General features: G+C 36.3%; 1 long non-coding RNA gene across 1 annotated transcript in view; it reads right to left on the reverse strand.

Annotated features, from left to right (window-relative positions):
• Positions 1-24,585, reverse strand: part of LOC143687263 (uncharacterized) — a 47,056-nt gene that overhangs the window by 20,365 nt on the left and 2,106 nt on the right. Inside the window, exon 2 of the long non-coding RNA XR_013177474.1 lies at positions 1,732-1,899. This is a non-coding gene — a long non-coding RNA (uncharacterized LOC143687263). The remainder of the gene's footprint in view (positions 1-1,731; positions 1,900-24,585) is intronic.

The following is a 24,585-nucleotide window of genomic DNA, read 5'->3' on the forward strand; positions in this document are numbered from 1 at the left end:
TCAAACATTAGTGACATCCAAATTATTAGGCAGGCCTTTATCTTGAGGCTTACTCTCATGAAGCCTTTGTAGATAGTGAAGAAGTTTAGCCTACCTATAGGTGTGTCTAAGAGTTACTTCTGGAGGACCTCTCTTGTTGCTCAGATGTGGCCTCACTCTCTCTAAGCCCAACTCTGCAAGTGAAATCATTGCCCTCCCCCACTATATGAGACATGACATCCAGGGGTGAAAGTCTCCTTGAAGACAAGGGAGATGACTCCCAGGGTTGAGGTACCGAGGGATCAACAATTCCATTCAACAAGACCAAAACGGGGAAAAGAAGTGTAATTAGTAAAGTATCAGTGGCTGAGAGAGTTCAAATAGAGTTGAGAGGCTACTCTGGAGGTCACTCTTATGCAAGCTTTGTTAGACATTCCTATCTGTAATAATTTGCCAAACCCTAACCAAAACCATTCCAGTCAATCATAAACAACATCTAGGGCAATATATAAGATTCCACAAAAGTTCCATCCTCAAGGGTAACTTTCCAGAAACCTACAAATTCCAGATGTGTTCCTGGACTAGATAAGTCCTGAAACCTACAGGGTGCAGCCTCACCAGAACATCAGCTAGTTCCATTTCCCTACCCCATATTATTGACAACTTCTTCCAACATGAAAAAGTTAGAATTGCCATAGCCCAAGTATCCCCAAACAGTGGGATAGAAAGATCAAAGGTGATGATGGAGTCACACAGAGAAGGTAGGGTTTAACAAATGAATATGATTGCTGATTCATTAAACTGATATTTCTTTTAGTCTCCAGTATCTTAGAACACCTAGAAGTAAAAAACTAAAATTGTGGAATTGTAACCCATATCAAACTCTGAAATCTATTCTACAACTAATTGTTGTACTGTGCTTTGAAATTTATTGTCTTTTTTGCATATATGTTATTTTTCACACACACACACACACACACACACACACAAAAGTTCATTGTGGTAATTAAAAAAATATTTATTCCTTTTAACCTCCTATATTCTGGAGCAGATAGAAGGAACAATCTGAGAGGATGGTATGGTAGCCCATGACAGACTCCAAGTTCTGTCCTGCAAAAACTTGTTGAGGAATGCTCTGAAAAAATATTGTTTTCTTTCTTTGCTTTGTATGTTATATCACACAATTTAAAAAGTTAAAATAAAAAAACATTGGGAGGAATATTGCATAAGAAAGTAAGGAGGCAGAAGAATAAGGATGTTAGAAAAGTGTAGTTGACAGAACCAAGGTAGGGGAACCTAGGAAAGGGAGAACTCTACCTAATAGCTGTCCTCAGACACTTGAATATCTGTCCTGCAAGGGAAGAGACTATACTGGCTTTGATCATCTTAGACAGTTTTCAATTCACTGAATGGAAGAACTTTATATTAATTAGAACTAGTAAAGGATGTTTCTCATAAGATAGGGAAATGCTCTGCACTTGTGTTAAAAAATAAGCTATAAACCACAAATTATTCAAATAAATGCTATAATATCACCCAAGGATTTTGTGAGTACCAGAATTTTTCTACAGAATAATAGAAAACAAATATTCCCATTATAACCTAACACTCAATAATGTTAGAAGCAATGGTGATAATCAGGTGTTATTAAATGATTATTGCCCCTGGAACAAGAGACATCAAGCCATATGAAGGTCTTGAGCAGAATTTCTGCACAAGGATCACGGCAAAGGAGAATAAACATCACCTTACTTTTTGATGAGGCATTGGGGCCACAGGGTGAAGTGAGAATTCTGGTCAACTGGAATTCTGAGAATGCCATGGGTTCCACCTACTAGTGAAGGATTTCCACCACTGCTAGCCTTGGAGGTAATTTCTGCTGATGTCATATTCTTCAGGATTTTGCCCCAACGAGAGTGTCTGCATGGAATAAAGAACCAGGGAACTGTGAGAATGATAGTTAGGGCTTCAAGACAATGAAAGTGCAGATTACAAACTGACCATGGCAACTGTGGGAGAAAAGAGACAAATTTTATGCATATGCTGACCTTTTGTGTTTTATTCATTTCATTTTTTCAAATAGATAAATCCTCAGGAAAAAAATCTTTTAAAGTCTTTTTAAATAAAAAGTCCAAACCCACCCCACATGTTTCTAACCCAGGGATAACTAATACTAACTGAAATGTCCACAAAAACACCCTAAGGATTGATTTTGTGTTTACACATACATTTGAGTGAGTAGGCTAATTTGCAAATACAGAATCCAGGGATAATGAGTGGCTGCTCTCTATATATCTATTTGATTTGGTAGTAAGGAAGAGTCCTAAAGAACAGGTAGCATATGTGTCAAAATTTGAAGGAGACGAAAAAAAAGGTACATAATATCTACAGAGAAGCAATGAGCACAGATGACCTGCTACTCGAAAAAATCTTGTTAGTTTGACAGGCAGGAAAGAGGCAAGGAAAGACGGGCAAGAAGATGATGAAGTCAGAAAAGTAAGTTAGGGAGAACGGGGTAATTAGAAGAAACTACCTACAATTCCTGCCACCACAACAACCCACCTATCTTAATGGCTTTATATTTCCAGTTACCAGATGTGAATTCCTCAGGCTTCTTTGAAAACCAGTTCCTCAGTTGTTGCACAAGTTATGTCTCCTCTCTCCTCCTCAGGGACATTGTTCCAGATACTCTTTTCTCAGTCCCCTGTATTATCAGTTTCTCTTCCAATGTTGGATAATTTCCAATAGTAAACAAATACGCTTTTACTTTTTTCCATGTTGTGTAAACGATCTCTCGTCCTGTACCTCTAAGTCCTACTTGATCTCTCTGTTCAATTGAGAGCAGATATTCTCGAAAATATTGACACCTCTCAGTCTCCAATTTATTCCCATTTATTGTTAAATCCATTACACTCAGGTTTTTAAATCTATATCATTGCACAAAACCCACTGCTGTAGGGTACACTAGTTATTTCCATGCTTTCACTTTCCATCCAATGGTCAATTTCCATTCTCATTTTACTGCTCTACTGACAGTATTTGCCATGGCTCATTATTCTAGAAAGACCTTCTCCATGTGGCTTCTAGGGCTTCTCATTCTCTCTCCTTATTTTATTTATTTGTCTTTCCTTCACAGTCTGCTCCTCTCAGTCCCACAGTCTGGCCTTTCACCATCCCCTCCACCTCAGATCAGAGTATCTCACAACTCAGTTCTTTTCAGTTCTTCACCTCTGCTCACTCTCTGGGTAAGCTCCTCCACAGCATTAAAGAAAACAGATTTGCTGCTGACTGCTGACATTTTCTTCAAGCTCAGACCCTCTCCCTAAGTTTCAAGTCATGTAAACAATAACAACCCTGACAAATGCGCTATAACATCTGTTGGGCATCTCAATTCAAACCCATCTATAATCAAAATCTTGACCCTTCGCCAAGAAATTGGGACCATATCAGTCCAGTTTCTCAGGCCAAACAAAACTTTCAAAATGCAACCTGAATCTAATTCTTTTGACCTCCTGCCTCATTATCTGGGCCCAAACTACTATAACCACTACCTAGACTCTCACTTGATGGTTGTCATGTCCTCCTCACTGGCTTCCTGTTTCCAGCTCATTTCTGTCACTTACATTAGACAAGCCAGAGTAAAGCTTTTTAAAACAAAACTTCATGAATCACATTTCTCTTCTCCCCACTACAATGAACTCACTCACAACTGCCTCCCTCACCTCCTCCAGGTCTCTGGCCAATTTTACTTACTCACTGAGACCTTTCCTGACAATCTATTTAAAGTAAGAAACATGTACACCACCCACATCCCCCACTTCGACACTTTCATCCTAGTTATCTAATATATTTTCCCTCTACAGCCCTTATCACTAACTGGCAGCCTAAATATGTTAACTTATTTACTTAGTTATTGCCTATCAACCCCATCTGGATGATAAGCAAAATGAGCAGAGCTTTTGCTTTGTTTGCCCTGTAGCCACCTTCCAATCACGGTAACCACCGTCTACTCAAAGGCACTCTTTTCCTTACTGCTGCCCCCATAGGTTAGTTTAGTTTGTTTTTAAACTCCGCAGAAATGGAGAATCATATAGTATGTACATATTTTGTTCTATATTCTTTCACTCAACATTATTTTGTGAAATTCATCTGCATTGTTCTACATAGCTGTAGTTGTCTATTTTCAATGGTGCATGTGATGCATGCTATTCCCTTTGGAATATATCACATTTTGTGTGGCCTTTTTTTTGTCCATTGTAATTTGTTTTTTTCCATTTTTGGTTATGTCAATGAATGCTTCAATGACTATTATCATTCATTTATTTTAATGCGCATGTGTCATTCTGTAAAGTATTTGCTAAAAAACAGAATGTCAGACATGAGCTCAAGTTGTTTGTTATATTTTCACATTTTGTGTATTTTGTTTATAATGCTTGTATCTGTGTTTGTGAAAAATATTACCCTATAATTCTTTCTTAAAACATATTTGCCAAGTTTTAGTTTTAAGAGTATATTGACTTCATAAAGTGAGATGGGGGGAGTATTTCTTTGTCTCCATTATTAGAAGACGTTAACAAACAATTGTTTAATTTTCTCCCTCAACTTTTAATGGGATCCATCATCATTAGAATAATAACAAATACATAATAACAGATAAGTTAGCCTGCCTAATAGAGAAAGAGAATAACGTTATAGATATTATTTATTCGTTAATCACTTTTCCACTATAATCTGAGATTGTTGCTGTATTAGTTAGGGTTCTCTAGAGAAACAGAACCAACAGGGAACACTTGCAAATATAAAATTTATGAAAGTGTCTCACGTGACCGTAGGAACGCAGAGTCCAAAATCCACAGGGCAGGCTGCGAAGCCGATGACTCCAATGGATGGCCTGGACGAACTCCACAGGAGAGGCTCACCAGCCAAAGCAGGAATGCAACCTGTCTCCTCTGAGTCCTCCTTAAAAGGCTTCCCATGATTGGATTTAGCATCACTAATTGCAGGAGACACTCCCCTTTGGCTGATTACAAATGGAATCAGCTGTGGATGTAGCTGACGTGATCATGACCTAATCCTATGAAATGTCCTCATTGCAACAGACAGGCCAGCGCTTGCCCAATCATATGAACAGGTACCACAACTTGGCCAAGTTGACACCTGTCCCTAACCATGACAGTTGCTAATTTGGGAACTCAATGTGCACACAATAAGCTTTGTGATGATGTTCTTTGTAAGCACAACTAAAGAAGTGAGGAGAACAGGTTGTGGGAGAAGCTGATTTGCGATTGCTGTGGAGGTCTCAGACCTGGCTCTCACATGGCATTCAGAGTTGTCTTAAATTGAGGAATTAAGGTGAGGGTCCCAGTGGACCTATCACTGGGTGTAGTCTGCCCCCATGAGGAGTTGTAGTCTTTGGCAAGGAGGATCTCTGCAACCTTGGACAATTATAAGAGACCAACCTTGACCAAGAGTGGTCAGCAGCTAGTGAGGAACAGCTTCCTGAAAGTATAGCATACCTTAGCATCACCTACAGTAAACATTTTTATTCTCTATAAATGAGAGAAGAGTGATGCAGGCAATGATTCTGTTCTAATGTGCTATAAAGAGGGACAGAGCACCAATCTCTGCAATTTCTACCAAAAGAAAAGTCAGAGGGCTCAAAGGAAAAAAAGTCCTTCTAAATAGGGTAAATGCCTGAAAAGTCCTCTGAATTCATTTCTACATGGAAAAGGAATCTAGAATGAGACATTTGAAAAATAAATGTAGCTAGATTATGACCAAAGATCGCCAGTGACAATTCCATAGATGTGGGACACAGTGAAGAGGGAGAAAAGGAGGAAGGGAAGAAAACCAGAGAAGTCAAGTTCCAAAGTCCTGGGAATTGGCTAGCAGTGAAAAAATGAAACTTGAAGAGGTAAAAAAATCTGTCCCCGAATTCTTATGAAGCTCCCTCAACCCCATTCTTCACTGTGTTTTCCCGACTTTGAGGCAGGGTGATAATGCAAATATGTAAGAACTGGTTGTCACACTGAGGTTCTGTATGCATTTATGGAGGCAGTCACTTATGGCAAGTTGGATCTCCCTTTGGTAGGAGATTAAAGAGGGAAAGAAGATACGATGATGCAAATCAGGAGAAATTTGTGGGGGGATGGTGAGTACGAAAAGAATTTAAAAGATGTATATTTCATAAAGTGCAGTGGGTTATAGAGGCATTTTCTTTTTTTGGTGTCTTCATTTCTTTGAATGTTGTAAATCCAAAACTGTTTGTTTTGGTCAGGTCAAAGTCAGGGCCACTCCTCCCATTCTAGAATCAAAAAGTCAAATATTTGTTTGCCTTGAAACTGCACCTAAGCATTGGTCCTGAAATCAGACCTAATGAAAGCTGTAGGAAAGAAATATAAATATAGGATAAGTGCAAAGAGGCTGAAATTGTTTGAAATTCCTACTCTTCTAAGAAGCTTTGAGTATCTGAAACCCAGCAGCAAGTTGCAAAAGAGAAGCTTGGTTTGCAGCAGTGATAGCAACTGCCTCTTCTTCAGCTTGTTCCTTTGACTTGAACTGGATTCCCTGATTACTGACCCTTTTCCAAGCTTGGTTCCTTATTGTCGCATTAATTCTTTTAACTCAACCACAGAATGAACAGAAATAACTCTGATCATTTCTGTTTTTATTTATGTTACCAAGTGTTATCGTTTTTGGACTGCTCAAATCCTGAGATTATGAAACTACTCTTAGGCAAAGATCATGGTCAGGTCTAAGATGCTGTGTCTAAGACAATTCTATGATTCTTACCAATGTTATCCCTCAAAGCTGAGTTGACATGGAGAATTTAAGCTTTATTTCAACCTCTATCTCAATGAAACCCAATTTCTATCCTTACCTGAATTTCCTTCCATTTCCATACATAATTAAAATTCATGTTCACCCAACTTGCTTTTTCACTCCTCTTTCTCATTTCTCACCTTTTCACCATGACCCAGCTCCATTATATATAAAAAGGATGAAGTGATGGTTTTCTTCTCCATTAATAAATACCATTCTGTACCTTCATTTATTTGCAATATTTCTTTCTCTTGAAATGTGGTAGCTGTGTTATATGTAGCTCCTAATCCTTTCATAGCCCATCTCCATCCTCACCTCACACTCTCTATTCTCAATTTAAAAAGTGATTTATCTTAGTATCCAACCCCTTCAAGAGATTATCTTTGATCTAATTTTAGTTAGTTCATCTTGCTATGTGTTTATTACCCGGTATTTTTCCAACTCATAAATATTTGTTGCACGTAAAATTGTCTTAAGTATTTCTCCTTCCATTCTCTGACTGTCTTGGCTCTCCCTATAAGCATGTCAATGCTTTTTCTTATTGCTTATTTTCTTTCCTCTTACCCTCTCTAAAGTCCCTAACATTTCCAAACATCTTCCTTCGAAACATCACATTTTCAAGCTAAAAATTAAAAAATAAGTACCTTAGATGTATCATATCAGTCATTGCTGATTATTCCAGGGGAAATCAGACAGCTGTTAGAAAATAACATTGCTAGCTTACAAGGAAAAGAAAGTCTAATAAAAATGAAATTCTCAAATTCCATGCACAACCAAAGTCTTAGATACAAATGACAAGTGTAATGGTTAAGTACACGTGTCAATTATGCTAGGTTATAGTGTTCAGGTGTTTGGTCAAGCTAGCACTGCACTGATTGTAACTGTGAGAAATGTTGTGGATTTAAATCAGTTTCCAGTTGGTTGCATGTATTACTGATTACGTCCACAATCAACAATGGAGATTGACTTCAGCACTGAGAAGGGAAAACTGATGACTTCAGCAGTCAGACAGAACATAAATTCTTTTATCCAAAACTTCATTGGTGGTCCCAGTTTGATGCCTGCTCTACTGACTTTGAACTTGCCAAATCCCATGGTAAGTGAGTCAATTCCTTTGATAAATCACGTAATATTTATCTATATGCATACATCCTATCAGTTCTGTTTCTCTGGGAACATTGACTAATGAAATAAAGACAAGGGATTATAAAAGTTAGTTTTGTTTGTTTCAAATTGCTGATCCAATGAAATGCTTATTCTGAGAAATCGCCATGCACTCCATCCATTTTGAACTTAACCTTTTAAACTTGCATTTAAATTAGAGAGCTTTGAATGCATGGTAAGTAGAGAGTCTGCTGTGAGTTTATCCTTTTAAGATCCACCTCTTGGACTACCAAATCATTTCATGAATTTGTTGAAAGTACATTACACTCATATTTGTGAGAACATTATTTGTAAACTTATAAAAAACTTGAAACACTATTTGCCTATTTTAATTTAGAAAATTCAAGGTAAATAACTTTCCATCAAATAGATTGTATCTTTAGGTGTAATTCATAGTGGAGCAAGAATGTATGAAAATTTCAGCTATAAAGAGTCTGCAAATATTCCTATTGAAGAGAAAGCCTCTTCCCTCAGCGAAATATTTTGGATCAACTTTCACCAACTCCTCTGATCAAAACTCAAGGAAGAAAGAAACTCTGCTTTTAAAACTTTATTCTGTTTTGAATAACCCAAATATCTGTCTTTTCATGTCTTCCTTTTGGAGACAAAAGGACATTTCCTGATAGCCTAATCATCAGTGCATGAAATCCCGAAGTCTGGCTTTATTCAGAACTACATTAATTTACCAATGTCCACTACTAAACTGGAGCAAAATACACTTTACACCCCCACCAACTGTTTTCCTTCTTAGAAGTTCCTTTAGCTCAGTACCTCCCCAGATTCTTACCATCTCTTCCCACTTTAACACCTGCCCTAATCAATCCCTGATTCTGTCTGAACCCTCTTCAGATGCCACCACCCTTATCTTTCTGAGCCTTGAGGTCCTCCATACACTGACCAACGTAGGCATTAATAGTTGAAATTGGAATTTTGAAAAGGATGTCAGGAGAATTGGTGGAAATATTGCCTATGGACAGAGCTTAATCAATGAGTTGGTGTATTTATTTATTTATTTTTGCATTCTTTTAAAGAAAAGCATCTAAATAGCTAGCTAAAATGGCTGTGTGTTAGATGGGTTTGTATTTATATATTTTTAAAAACTAGAAAGTGTAATTAAAACAATTTTTCTCTTTAACTGTCAAAGTTTAACTGTCAAATCAGAAGATTTTTTCCAGAGGCTATGATGCCAAGAAGCAATGTTGCAGCAGCATGTCCTTCTCACACCTCCCCTGGGACAGTTTAACCAAGCCGCATAAAAAGATCTGGGCTGCTACTGCCTTGATGCCAATGGCACTGCAGATGACATATAGTCCTTTTCATGTCATAAATAATTTTAGGAAACTGTCAAACCTTCTTGCTTATTTGTTTTTTTCAGCTTTCTAGAAACTCCTGACATTAAATTCTACGTTTTGACCAGAGGTGATGGTATAGAAATCAGGCAGCACAGCTGAAAAAGATCTTAAAGCTCTTGCTCAAGTCAAACAGCAGTTGCTGCTAGAAATGACATCTTTAAAGTAGGAAAAGAAAGACTCAAGAACTTCAAACTGACAGAACAATGTTTACTAAAGCACCAAATTATTCTTTGGAAACATTCAAACTGAGATTCAGGGCAAATACAATCAAAACTGTGAAATTCAGACTAATGAGATGACAGTGAATTAGTTAAAAATCTGAATTCCAGGGTAGTGGAAAGACATCTAATTTTAGAATTAAGTGATTTTAAATGGAAGCCACCTCTAAGATCATACAAATTGCAAATGCACATCTGAAGTTTTCCTGATGTTGTTTTAGATCACCTGATTTAATTAATAGATGAGTCATATGAATAATAAAACAATTTTTTCAAGAATGCACAGTTACTGATTTGTTAAAGAGTACTGATATTTGGATAGCATGATTATAAAATTAACATGTTTGAAGGTGTAAATACATGGAACACACACAATATAATATGGCATATGGTGCACATATTATGTCAAGAAATAAGTTATATAACAACTGGGGATCTATTGCACTTAAATTCAACTGAGAACAAAAGATTAAAGAAAAGGAAAAAATAATCCCTAGTCATAGATACAAAACAAATACTTTTTTTGCTCAGTTCTCACAATGAAAATCACGTTTGCAATGCATCTATGTTTTAATATAGCAAAAATTAGAGCATATATGTTTGTAGTATAAATACATCTAAATATCGACATATTTATACATAAATATGCATACATGTTTATATTGTATTATATACTATGTCTATGCAAACATAAATACATAGTATGAAATTTTGTTCACAGAGCTAGATACTAGAACATGGCAAAATTACTACTCATTAGGATTCATAATTAAATTAGAATATACAGCAAAAACTTTATTAAGCAGTTCTACATGTATCTTTGTATCTTTTGATTGTTCATATATCATCTTAAATTCTCAAATTTTACTTTCAGCCCATGCTACCAAGGTGCTGCCTGCTTAGGAGTGAATAATATTTGACCCTTAAATTGATGAAATTTTTCCAGGACAGAAGAATCTCTAATAGATTATTTTCTAATGGTCCACGCTAATTGACACAATTACTATCCTCTTTCTACTGCACAGATTGGCTGACTACATCATTAATCATTGGTCACTTGCAGCCTGCTAGATCTCAGATTCACTGCTTACTTTACTGAGGAGTAAATCTTGTTAAAATAAGAGTTGCAGAGTGACTTGTAAAATATATATCATGCAAAAATAATTTTAGGACCTTTGGGTTCAAGACAAGATCAAATATTCACAGTCTACCTTATATCTCCATAACTGAATACAATTATGAAACCAGGTCAGAATTCACAGAACAGATAATAAGACCTCTGAAAAACTGAGAGTAGCAGATGCATCGAGGGAAAAGAACAAATCCAGAGTACCACTGAAGTGGCAGTGAGTTTATCATTTTTCCACCCTCAACATTTCCTAGCCAGGACTCAGTCCATTACAAAACCAAGAAGTAAGCATGAGACACACAAACAGGGAGTACCAGAAGAAATCTTCTAGATTTCCAACTGAAGGACCAGAAAAGGTAACTCCTAACACTCAGTGGAGGAATGCCTGCATTTGTTTTTCTTTTCATCCCTCACACCTTTACTACATCCTCTAATGCCTTAGTCCCCATGTACTCCCATGGTGTTGGAGGCAACAGAGCCAAAACTTAAAGAAAAGGGAAATTTCCTGCCCATCAGAGGAGCTGTGATTCCAAAAAAGCACTGGGAAACTCTTTTGTTTCTTTAATTCACAGTTCACCTGCCACTTGGCCAGATATAGATAGAGTTGTAGTAAAGGCACAGAGTGGTATAACCAAAGCCAAAGTATTTTGGCCTTACTATCAAAACTAAAACCCAGGGATCTCAAAAATAGTAGGGAAATTTCAGAGAGAGTGGAGCCTGAGAAGGTGATACCTTAAAATTGACTGTGAATTCTTGATATCTGAATTCGCCAGGATGGTATGACAAATATAACACAAATAGATTGGCTTAAACATTGGAAATTTATTGCTTCAGAATTTTGAGGCTTGCTCTAGCAAGCATCAAGATGTCAGCAAGGCAGTTCTTTCTCTCCAAATTCTGATGCTGGCTGCCTTTGATCCTTGGGGTTCCTTTGTTCCCTGCCTTGCATCACATGGTGTTGTCCTCTCCTTTCTTCTCTGGGTTTCAGTGACTTCCCTCTTCTGGTTCTCCACTGTGGTTTTCTCTTAATGTCTGAATTTCTTCTGCTTTTAAGGGGTTAAGTCCCACGTCATTTAATTGGGCCATACTTAAACTAGAATATCACCTTCAAGATATTCGAATTATGTTGGGTTCACACCCACATGAATGTAGATTAAACTAAAAACATGTCTAAATTGGGGTATCTAATTCAATCTACCTCTGCACCTGGATTGATCTCCAAACTGCATATGCATACATTTGACCCTAAATAGCCTCAATTCATGTTGAGTACTAAACAGAACTGATTTGTGAAATGTTAAGTAGGTTTATTGAAGTTTTTAGAAGAACAACTTAAAAAAACTATATAAAAGTGGGATATTTTCTATACAAAGAGATATATTTAAAAATGCATTGGTTAAATTAAAATGAAATTTTGAAATGTGTTCAAATAACCCAAAAGAATTCAAGGAAGGGAAGAAAGGAATGAAAAAAAGAGGGAACAACTATTTTAGAAAGTATAAAGTTCACCTTAATCCATACTCAATAATTATATTAAGTAAAAGTGATCTAATCACAGGATAAAAGGCAGTGATTATAGTCAATCCATTAAAAATTAAATAAACCCCAAATATGACCTGTTTACAAGAAACTTAGCTCAAATATAATGTTATTAGTTGATAGAAAGTATATGTGTGCTGGTTTGAAACTGTTACGTACCCCAGAAAAGTCATGTTCTTTTAATCCAATCCTGTAGAGGCAGACTTATTGTTGGGTTGTATCTTTTGATTAAGTTGTTTCCAAGGAGATGTGACCCCACCCTTTCAAAATGAATTTTGACCCACTTACTGAAGACCTTTAATAGGGAGACATTTTGGAGAAAGCATAGATGGTTAGAAACAGAAAACATCTCAGAAGTTGCTAATCTAAGAGATGAAATCCCGAGTTTGCCCTGGAGAACCTAAGAGTGGAACAAAAGATTCTTGGAGGAAGAAAGCACCCTAGAAGAAGCCAGAGGACTCACAGGAGCAAAGAGAGCCATTTTTAAAATCAACCCAGGAAAGAAGGGCCAGCTGACATTGCCATGTGTTTTCCTATGTTACAGAGGAACCCGGACACAATCAGCCTTTCTTCAGGGAAGATATCCTCTTGCTAATGCCTTTATTTGGACATTTCCATGGCCTTAGAATCGCAACTTTGTAACTTAATAAATCCCCATTGAAAAAGCCAACCCATTTCTGGCATATTGCATTCTGGCAGCTTTAGCAAACCATTGTCAAAGACGTAAAATTTGTACCATGAAAGTGTTATTCAAAAGAAAGCTGAAGTATGCTATATTAGTATGTGTGGTAGTTAGATTCAGTTGTCAACTTGGTCAGGTGAAGGCACCTAGTTTTCTTGCTGCGAACATGAGCCAATGGTACATAAACCTCATCTGTTGCTAATTACATCTGCAGGCCGCTAGGAGGCGTGCCTGCTGCAATGAATGACGTTTGACTTAATTGGCTGGTGCTTAAATGAGAGAGCGCAATGCAGCACAGCCCAAGCAGCTCAGCATGTCTCATCTCAGCACTCACAGCTCAGCCCAGGCCTTTGAGATGCAGAAAGAAATCACCCCCGGGAAAGTTGTTGGAACCCACAGGCCTGGAGGGAAGGCCAGCAGAGATTACGCCAACCTCACATGAAAGTTAGCTGCCTTTCCTCTGAAGAACTAAAAAAAATAAATCCCCTTTTATTAAAAGCCAATCCATCTCTAGTGTGTTCCAGGCAGCTAGCAAACTAGAACAATATCAGACAAATTAGACTCAAGAAAAAATAAATTGCCAGCAAACAAAAATGGGATATTTCTATAAATTTAAAAACAGAGTTTTGAAACAGATGGAAAAATAAACTAAAATAATCCAAAGGAGAGATAGACAAATCCATAATGATGGTTGTGGATTTCAATGTCCCTCTCTCAGTAACTGACATAACCTAGACAGAAAATCAGAAAGTGCACAGAAGAATTGGACAATACCATCAGCCAAATGGATTTAATTGGCATATATATATATATATATATCCTCCCACTTCAAAAGGGCAAAATACACATTCTTGTCACATGCCATATCAACCAAAATAGACAATATCTTGCCTTATTAAGCAAACCTTAACAAATTTTAAAGGGTATGCATTTTTAAAAGAATAGTTGTGTTCTCTGCCCATAATAGAATTAGATAAAAATGAATAGCAAAAAGGTAACAAGAAAATCACCAAACAGTTGGAAATTAAGAAATCACACCTTAATAACTGATGGGTTGTTCTAGTTTGCTAGCTGCCAGAATGCAGTATATCAGAAATGGAATGGCTTTTTAAAAAAGGAATTTAATGAGTTGCCAGTTTACAGTTCTAAGGCTGAGAAAATGTCCCAGTTAAAACAAGTCTATTGAAATGTCCAATCAAAGGCACCCAGGGAGAGATACCTTAGTTCAAGAAGGCTGATGAAGTTCAGGGTTTCTCTCTCAAGTGGAAGAGCATGTGGTGAACACAGTCAGAGTTTCTCTCTCATCTGGAAAGGCACATGATGAACATGGTCACGGTTTCTCTCTCATCTGTAACTGCACATGGCAAACACAGCGTCATCTGCTATCTTCTTCTCTGGGCTTCCTGTTTCATGAAGTTCCCCAGGAAGCATTTTCTATCTTCATCTCCAAAGGTTGCTGGCTCGTGGACTCTCTGCTTTGTGGTGCTGCAGCATTCTCTGCTCTCTCTGAATCTTCTTCATTCTCCAAAATGTTTCCTCTTTTATAGGACTCTAGAAACTTATCAAGACCCACCCAAGTGGGTGGAGACATCTCATCACCTGATCCAGCTTAACAACCACTCTTGATTAAATCACATCTCCAGTGATCTGATTACAGTTTCAAACATACAGAATTGAATAGGGATTATTATGCCTTTATGAAATGGGATTTAGATTAAAACATGGATTTTCTAGGGGCATACTTCCTTTCAAACCAGCACATGGGTCAACAAAGAAGTAACCGAGGAAGCTAAGAAACATTATGAATGAATGAAAATAAAAATACAACATAAAAACAGCTATTAGTGGGATATATTTTAGAAATAATTAAGAATTATTCTTTTGAAATCTCACGTCATGAATCTAGGCTTCTACCCCATGAAAAAAGTAGAGGAAGAGCAAAAGAAATCACCTAAAGTGAGTAGAAAGAAGAAAATTGTAAAAAACAAAAATCAATAAAATTAGATCAAGAAAATAGAGAAAATCAGCCAAACTCAAAGTAATAACAATCTCTCAACTAACTAACAAAAGAAAAAAAGAAGGCACAATTTACTAATATCAGGAATGATAGGCAGATTATCACTACAGAACCCATCAGTGCTAAAGTATGTTGAAGGAATACTGTGACTAACATTTAGTACATCAGTTTGATGACTTAAATGAAATGGACTCATTCCTTAAGAATCACAAACTTATCCTGGATAAAACAGATAACCGAATAGTCCTATAAGTATTAAAGAAATTGGATTTCTAGTTAAAATCTTATAAAAATAAATAAATCTCCAGAACTCAATGGATTTTCATTAATGAATTTTACAACATATTTAAAGTAGCAGAAACATCAACTCTAGCAACTACATTCAGAAAACAGAAGAGCATAGAATACCACCTACCCATTTTATGAACCAATATTACTCTGTGCAGGAAGGAAAATTCTAAGGAGGCTCCAAACACAACTAACCCACCCCTTCCCCCACAGATTCCCAGCCTCTGTTCTTCATATACCTTCTCCCAGCTATTCAACTAAACACTAATCTAAGTACTGCTGTGAAGGGATTTTGCAGATATAGGTAAGGTCCCTAATCAGTTTACCTTAAGATAGGGAGTTTATCTGAGTTGACCTGACCTGATCACATAAGCCCTTTTCTGTCTTTTTTTTTTTTTTCACATGGGCAGGCACCAGGAGTCGAACCCGGGTCTCCAGCATGGCAGGCAAGAACTCTGTCTGCTAAGCCACCATGGTCTACCCCTCATAAGCCCTTTAAAAGCACAAAATTGTTTTTGGCTGGTGGCAGATGGAGCAGGTAGACAGATTCAAAGTACAAGATGATTTTGAAAGAGAAAAACTTCCTGTGGCAAGATTTGAAGATGAAGGAGCCCAGGTTGCAAGGTATCTTGACAATCTCCAGTACCTGAAAGCAGTGAGCAAGTACCTAGAGACCTCAGTCCTGCAACCACAAGGAGCTGAAATATGCAACAATTTGAATAAGCTTGGAAGCAGTCTTTTCCCCAGAGTCTCCAGGCTATAATTCAGCTCACCAACACCGTGATTTAGGTATCTGAGACCATGAGAAGAGAGTCCAAACATGCCTTGTCTGTTCGTCTAACTTTGGGAACTGTGAGCTAATAAGTGAATATTGTTTTCAGCTGCTAAATTTATGGTTATTTGTTATGTAGCAATGAGAAATTAATATACTGCAATAACAAAACTAACAATGGAAGGAAAACTGTAGGCTAATGTTTCTCAGGAACATTAGAAAAAAAGAAATTCTACAACATATTTGCAAATCAAACCCAGAAACCATCTCTATCTATCTATCTATATATCTATCTATCTATCTATCTATCTATCTGTCTATCTGTATATCTATCATCTGTTTATCTGTCTTCTACCTACTTTTATAATAAGAAAATTTGATGAATCCCAGGAATGCAAGTCTCATTCCATATTTGTTAAAACTAATTAATACAATATACTCTATTAACAGTCTAAAGAAGGAAACCATACAAACATATCAAATGATGCAAAAAAAAGAATAAAAAAAATTTGACAGAGTTTGATGTCCATTCATGAGAACAGCTCTCAGTGAACTAGTAACAGAATAGAATTTCATCAGCCTGATAAAATGCATCAAAATAGCATAAGGTAAATATACTTAATGATGAAAGATTCAATGCTTTCCCCTTAAAATTGGGAATAAAGCAAGGATGCTCAGTCTCACCAATCCTATTAAACATCATAATGAAAGTGCTATTCATTACATAAGGCATACAGAATGGAAAGGGAGAAATAAAACTGATGCTATTCACAGGTAGAATGATTGCCTATGAAGAAAATCCTAAAGAATACATAAAAATGCCTCCTAGAGCCAATACATGAGCTTATAAGGTTGCAGGAAACATGATCACACAACTAATTTTATATTTTTTCATATTAACATTAAAAGTGGAAACGAAATTAAACTAAAATGACTACTATTGGCAGTATTTCTAGAAAATGAAATGTTTAGGTGAAAATTTAAAAATATAGAGCAACACAACTAGTACACTGGGAAGTACAAAATGCTAATGAAATGTAATAAAAGTGCCGTAAATAAATCAAAAGACATTGTCTTTATGAATTGGAACACTCATCATGGTAAAGGTACAAATCACCCCAAATTGAATCACATATTTAATAAACTTCCAAACAAAATCCCATGATGAAATTTTGTAGATGTGGACAAGCCGACATTAAAATTTCTATGCAAACTAAAGCAACTAGAATATTAAAAAACAATTCTAAGAAAAATGAAGTTAGAAGAATCTCCTCTTCTGAATTGAAGATGCTATACTGCTTCAGTTAATAAGACAGGGTGGTATTGCTGACCCAAAGACACATTGATTAGTGGAATATAATAGAAAGTTGATAAATAGAACCATGGAAATATGGCCAATTGGTTTTTGATGTGGTGCAAGTGCAATTCAGTAGAGAAAGATATTCTCTTCAACAAATGTCATTGGAACGACTGGTCAACAATATGCAAAAAAATGAAATTTAACTTATATCTCTTACTTTACACAAAAATTAACTCAGCATGGTTCACATATTTAAATGTAAAGAGGATACTACAAAACTTTAAAAAAAAAACAGAATAACATCACATCTGGAGTTAGGTAAAGAGTCATGCCAAAAGCACATTAAAAAAATGATAAATTGTATTGTATCAAAATTAAAGCTGTTTATTCCGTGAAGTATATTGCTGAGAGAATGAAAAGACAATCTCTAAATGAGAAGAAAATATCTGCAAATCATGTATTTCAGAAATGACATATTATGAATAAATTTAAGAAGAAACGCTCAAAACACAACAGTAAATGAAACGACCACTTTCAAAATGAGTGGATGTGTTGAACAGACTCCTCACAAAGGAGACATATGGTTGACAAATAAGCATATGGAAAAAAAACTCAATCTCAGTAGCAATGCAAATCAAGATCACAAGGTGACCACACTATGTGTCTATTGGGATGGTAAAAATATAAAGTACTGCAAGTATAATGTGTTGGTGAGAATGGGGAGTAATGGGACTCTAAAATATTACTGGTGAGAACGTGAAATGGTACAGCCACTATGGAAAATATTTTGGCAAATACATAATGTGTGACCAGCCATCTCACTCCTAAGTATTTATAGTAGAAAATGTAAAAAGTACATGCAGATACAAACCTGTACATGACTATTTATAGCATCTCCCTATTCATAATTGTCTTAAACTGGAAACCACCTGAACGTCTTTCAACAGGCGAACAGAAAAACAAATTTAGTACATCCATATAATGGAATCCTACACAGCAATGCAAAGGAATGTACTATTACTAAACAGCCTACATGGCAGCTCTCAAAGGCATTATGCAGAGTGATAGAAACTCATGTTCAAATGTTAATACATATCATAAAATTCCTTGCAGAAGAGATGAGTAGTTGCCAGGGGCAAAAGTTAGGGTGTAACTGCAAAGGGGTAGTAGCATGGAAGAAAGCAGTGCTTGTAGGTATCAGTAAGGTCTGAAAAATGAGATGTTGCTCCACTTAATGAAATAGCATCTGTGGGCTGGAATTTCATTATTTTTTTCTAATATTCTTATATCGACATGAGGTCAAAGTGAGGCCTGGGGCTGCTCATCTTTAGATCAAATAAATCTGCTCCACCATATTTAGATCAATTTGCCCACCATGCACCATCTGTTGCACTGGTAACAGCCAGAGTTTTATGGGAAAGCTACAGGGTTGTCTTTCTTGTTAACCCATCAGTCAAACACAGAGAACTCCAGAGAAGACAGGATTCACTACAGAATCATTAGAATGGAAGAACTTTAGGATGGCTCCACTCTAAAATGAACCACTTCCCTGTGCTCTGTCCTTTTCTGCAGAGTGGAAGTCCTTGTGACATGGATGCCCCACAGTCTATTCTCGGAGTTACATGAGAACCACACCCCTCACCTCTCGGTCTGCACTCACTTTCTTCATGCTCCAATAACCCTGTGTCCTTGTTTTCCCTCCAAAACACACGCAGGTAATCCTGTTTCATTTGCATCTGCTAGGCTGAATTGAAATCCATTAATTCTCAGTCATATCAAGATCTGAGGATAGATATTGTGGTTTAGGTGAAGGGAGAATTTAAGAGTACAAGGGAAGTTCACAGAATTCTGAAGGTGAAGAGTTGGAAGAATCCCTTACAATGCATGCAATTAGGGAGAGTTTTAAAATATAACCAGAACATTCACAGTGATGTTTAGCATGTTGCTAGAAACTTCCTAATTCTTATACAAATAAAAACAAAGCAAAGCAAAAAAAAAAAATCTCTTTCCCTGATATGAATCATGTAACAGAAATTTGTATTCTTTGGTCTTTGCTTGGGAATGTGAAGTGAATCAGAAAAAGATCAGGGAAGAATGTGATGTGGTGATACAATATATCACACCACCTTCCTCTGAAGCTTATACAAAGCCTGAAGCTGAAGGAGTGAAACTTAATCAAGAGATCCAAATGATAATAATGGGTACTTTGGGGCAATATTTGGTGGCAATCTGCGTGTTTTAACTCAAAAAGTACAACACTTTTGGCATTTGTTAACTGTACCGATGATCAAAATTGACCTTATTTGCCCTCTGTAATAATGTCCTTTATTTGGAAGGATTTCCTCAAAATTAGCTTGTACAGTGACATTTTGGATCAAGGTTGATTTCCATTGTAGATTACAACAATTGGAAATCATTTATTGGCATCAATAGCCAGAGGTTTCAACATGCTATTTGGTGTAAATGAAACCATTCTGGCTGAGTTAATTTCTGGAAAAACTAAATTTGAAACTCTCCTCTAATTTTTTTTGTCTCCAAGTATCCACAGAATTGTCTCATTTCCCCCTAAACTCTCTTTTATTCACTTTCTGCCACATACCATCATTATTTCCCCATTCTGCTTCCTCATTTATCTGTTTGTCCACACCCATTTTTGCTTCTCTTCTCCTAATTTTGTGGTTCTTAATTAAGGCCACACCACATCTGAGGGGCATTTGAGACCAGGAAGGTGTGTTTTAGGTTGTCACAGTGATTGGGAAGGGGAATTGTACTCACATTTTGGAAACAAACCCCAAGATACTACATGCTTAAATGCATGGATATTTCTATATTACAAGTAGTGGCTGGTATTGCATGGAAAAGTTGTACAGCCAGACAATTACCTTGCTGAAAATGTTTATAATCATCTGTGCACAGTACCAAGCTCTGTTTCTATATAAACAAAAATTATCTAGTACAATTTTAATGAATTAGATCTTCCATGAATGCATGGTATACCATGCATTTTTCATCATATACCATGAAAATTGAGAGTTTATATTTTGTTTTATTTTAAATTTTAACAACTATTGGTTATCACTTCAGAAAAAAATCACCCCAGTAACAGGAATACTTTATAAAAGTGAGTCTATATTTGCATTTGTAGATGCAGCATTCATCTGCTTCTGTGTGAGGGGCAAACAACGGTGTGATGTGTTTGCCAAATCCTGTCTCATCTTCCTCTTCCTTGCCAGACAGCTCAACTACATTTCCCAGCCTTCCCTGGAGATACGTGAGGCATAAGATAAATCCTTAAGAATGGATGCCATGTCTGGGTCCAGGGATTTAAAAATGGGTCTGCCTTCAGAACATGCACTTTTCAATTATTGCCGGGCAAAAGGCAGAGGCTGCTGTGAACACTAAGGCCAAAGGAGTGGGGAAGTTACCAGTTTTATGAGGCCTGTGTGCCAAAATAACTGAACTGACATGAGCGAGAAACCAACTTTTGTCCTGTAGAACTACTGTGGCTTGAGAAATGATTATTTCAGCAGCTAGTATTACTTATCCTGACTAATACAAAGCATAAATTTTAGACTAATTCAATGTATCTTTTATTATAATCATGCTTTAGTATTTACATATTAAAGCTTATAATAAAACTTGTTCCAACTTTATATTTCAATTAATTATAAATGTGCATGCATGAATATATGTGTGTATATATACGTGTGTGTGTGTATAAGTGCATGTATGTTTGCATCTATCTATCTATCCATACAAATTTCTGTTTCTATAAAAGCCATATGGTCTGTGAATTTCATCAGAAAAATTAGTGGTGTTGCACTATATTTCCTGTAAAAATGGAATGTTGAATCTGGTGGAGTTGAAAACTGGAATCCCAATTGGGCTGAAATTGTTCTCAACTGTGCTAATCACATGTCTTATATGGAAGATTGCCTAATTTAGACCTATCACTGACTACTAAATTAAAAGGGAAAAGGAAACATGAAGTGTGCTTGGAAATTTAAAAGCTGACAAGAAAAATGCAGTAGAACAAAGATAAGGTCAAGGAAATCTGGAAGTAGGGGGAAAAAAGGGGAGTGCTGTGGTGATTTGAGGCTATGTACCCCAGAAAATGTCATGTTCTTTTGATCCTTTTTTGTGGGTGCAGATCCATTGTGGATGAGACCATTTGATTGGATTGTTTCCATGGAGATGATGAACCACCCAATTCAAGGTGGGTCTTGATCTTTTATTGGAATCCTTTATGAGGATAAAAGACAGAAACTGAGAGAAAGAAACATCCAGAGAAGCAAGCAAGGACCTACAGATGCCGAAAGAGTCCAAAATGGAAAGCAACAAAACTCAGCAGTGAAGGTCCATCAGACCTCTGGCCATGGGCTTTCCCATATGATAGAGGAACCATGGATGCAAGTGGCCTTTCTTCAGAGAAGGTATTGTCCTGTTGATGCCTTAGTGGAACATTTCAATGGACTTGGGATGTAAATTTGTAAACTAATAAGCCCCCATTGTAAAACCCAACCCATGTCTGGTATGCTGCATTCTGGCAGCATTTTTAGCAGACTGAAACTGGGGGACAAAGAAAGGGCAAATCGAAGAGAAATGATTTGAGAAGGAATCAACTCAGGAGATCAAAGATCTAAATAAAAGGAGTGTTCAAGAAAAGGAAACAAGAAAACATTAACCATGAAATTGTCAAATAAATAATAGCTGAGGAAATCTGAAAGGGGGTCATGACCATGACATTCACACTGTACGTACGGTGTGGCAGTGAGGGTCATTGGTCCAATGCCCCTGGTGGTGGCCAGAGAACTGGATGGGCTGATTGACCTCCATTTTTTTTTTTTCATTTAATGCAAAATCCGAAGAAATAAACAGACAAGCAGAAAGAAACAAAACACCATTTGCACCATGGCTTGGCACTCTGACATTTCTTATCAAGAATTAAAAAACAAAAACCTAAAAGCTAGTTCAGGAGGAAAAAGAATGTACTATAGACCTGCAGATCTGAATTCAGCTCCAAAACTGCATGTATCAGGAACAACATTTTAGAAGCTAATAGAGGATTTATTCCCCACTTTCTCCACCTCCACTCACCAAAGCAGCAGGTTTATGGCAAGAAGAGGTAGCAATAGCATCCATGAATCACTGAATATAAGAGAAGGGGAGTTGGGGATGCCATCCGTGAATCACTGACTATAAGAGGAGGGGAGGTGGGGATGTGTTCAGGATGGTGGTGAAGGGATGACATAGGACAACTGTTCTAGAGGTACCGAATGAATACTGGTGCAAAAGGAAAGAAGGACGCAGGTTGGCTGGCTCCAACAAAAAAAAGATATACACTCCATCAATTAATATATTGGAAAATATTTAAATAAATCTTTTTTTTCAGAAAGTTTAAAAACATAATAATTTAATTAAATTAAGGGAATCATTAGCTTCAAGTTAAAGATAGGCAAAATGAAATCTAGTTGTGGTATATTATTCTGCATGGCTGCGAAAAATATTTAGATAGTCATAATAGTAGAACCACTGATTTAACAATTAAAAATATGCCATGACTCAGAGGGGAGAGGAAAAGAAGTGTGTGTGTGTGTGTGTGTGTGTGTGTGTGTGTGTGTGTGTGTGTGTGTGAAACAATTACCTCTAAGGAGTACAAATTAGTTGGGAAGGATAAGAACAGGAAAATGCAAGTTTCTATTAGACTGCAAGTATTGCAATTTTGTTTTAAAAATTCTGTATATTTATTATATTTGATTTCATAGCAGTTTTGTATTTTTTATTTTTATGACACGATTTTTAAAAGAATTGTTTTATAATTCTAAAACTGTTTTATCCTTCTTTATATAACTTTTATTTGAAATTTAAATCAGAATCAAGCTTGCCTCAGCGCCCTTTCATGATACCTTCAGGTCATTGCTAAGAGAAAAAAGAGTGAATTGTAATTTCTTTAACTCTCTAAAAATGTAAATCCACCTAATACCTGACTATGTTAAATGGCCAATGTCATTATAACGAGGAAGTTTATTATTAATCATAAGACCAGACTTCTCTAGTTATGAGACATGAATTTGGTCTCCATGAATAATTATTAACTGCTAAATCCTAAATGGCAGCTGCAATGGAGAGAGAATGTGGGTATTGTAAATAGAATACTTCTAGGATTTTCATTTAACCTATGAGCAGCTTATCTCCTGTGATCAACAGCTTATCAAAAAAAACAGGCTAAGAACTTCATTTAAAATAAATGCCATTTTACCAGATGGCTTACATTACAAATAATCCAACAGTGAGGCACAGGATTCATTACTGCTGGGAGAAAATTCATGAAAAGGCAAGAAAGAGAGAAGATTGGCAGACTAGATGATCTGAAGTCAAATGCATAAATAGCTGTATTTCTAAACTCTCATACCTTGATTTGCTCCTTATACTCTTATCTCTTTTACACATATCAAACGGCCAACTGTCAGTGAAAAAACAGTGGGAGACAGACCAAAAGAGACTGTACAATAAAGATAGGGATAGTTTTATACATGGTGTGAGTTATATTTATTTCCTTAACAATTTCAAAATCATTTGGAGAATTTTCAGTATGAACATCAGTAATACAATCGTACATCATGAGGTATTTGAATGGGGTATTTTACAGATCAATTAGACATAATTATCATTTTTTATATTGTCTTCTCAATATCAATTAATTCTACTTTTCTATAATTAAGCAGAACATTTGTGTGGTCTCTATACCAATGGCATTCCTTTTTTTTTTTAATTACAGAGATTGTTACTAGTTTGCTGTCGTTAAGTTTAGCTTGATTAAATAAATGCATTGTTAATGACATAGATCAACATTTTTTTTAAAAAAAGACTGTCTTCTGTCCAACCCACAAGATCAGGTAACAAAAATAAAACTCAAGTGAAACTTAAGGCCCTATTATGATGAGATGTGATAAAATTTAGGAAAAACTTTAACAATGTAGTATAATTTTAACAGTATCCTGGGGGATGCATAGAATCTGAAGCATTACAACAGAGGATGGGAGGTTATTTTAGATAGGAAAAGAAATGAGAAATATTGTATTAACAAAGCATTAACTCCTCCTTCCCTACTGGTAAACTATACTCTAGTTTCTGACTCTATGAAATTGCTAATTTTAATTATTTCATATCAGAAAGATCATACGATATTTTTCCTTTAGTCTCTGATTTATTTCATTCAACATGATGTCTTCAAGGTTCATTCCTGCTGTCACATATATTAGAATGTCATTCCTTTTTACAGTTGATATCCCATTGCTTGTATAACCCACATTTTTTTTATGC

The sequence above is a fragment of the Tamandua tetradactyla genome, chromosome 6 (assembly GCF_023851605.1).
Source record: "Tamandua tetradactyla isolate mTamTet1 chromosome 6, mTamTet1.pri, whole genome shotgun sequence".
Lineage (NCBI taxonomy): Eukaryota > Metazoa > Chordata > Mammalia > Pilosa > Myrmecophagidae > Tamandua > Tamandua tetradactyla.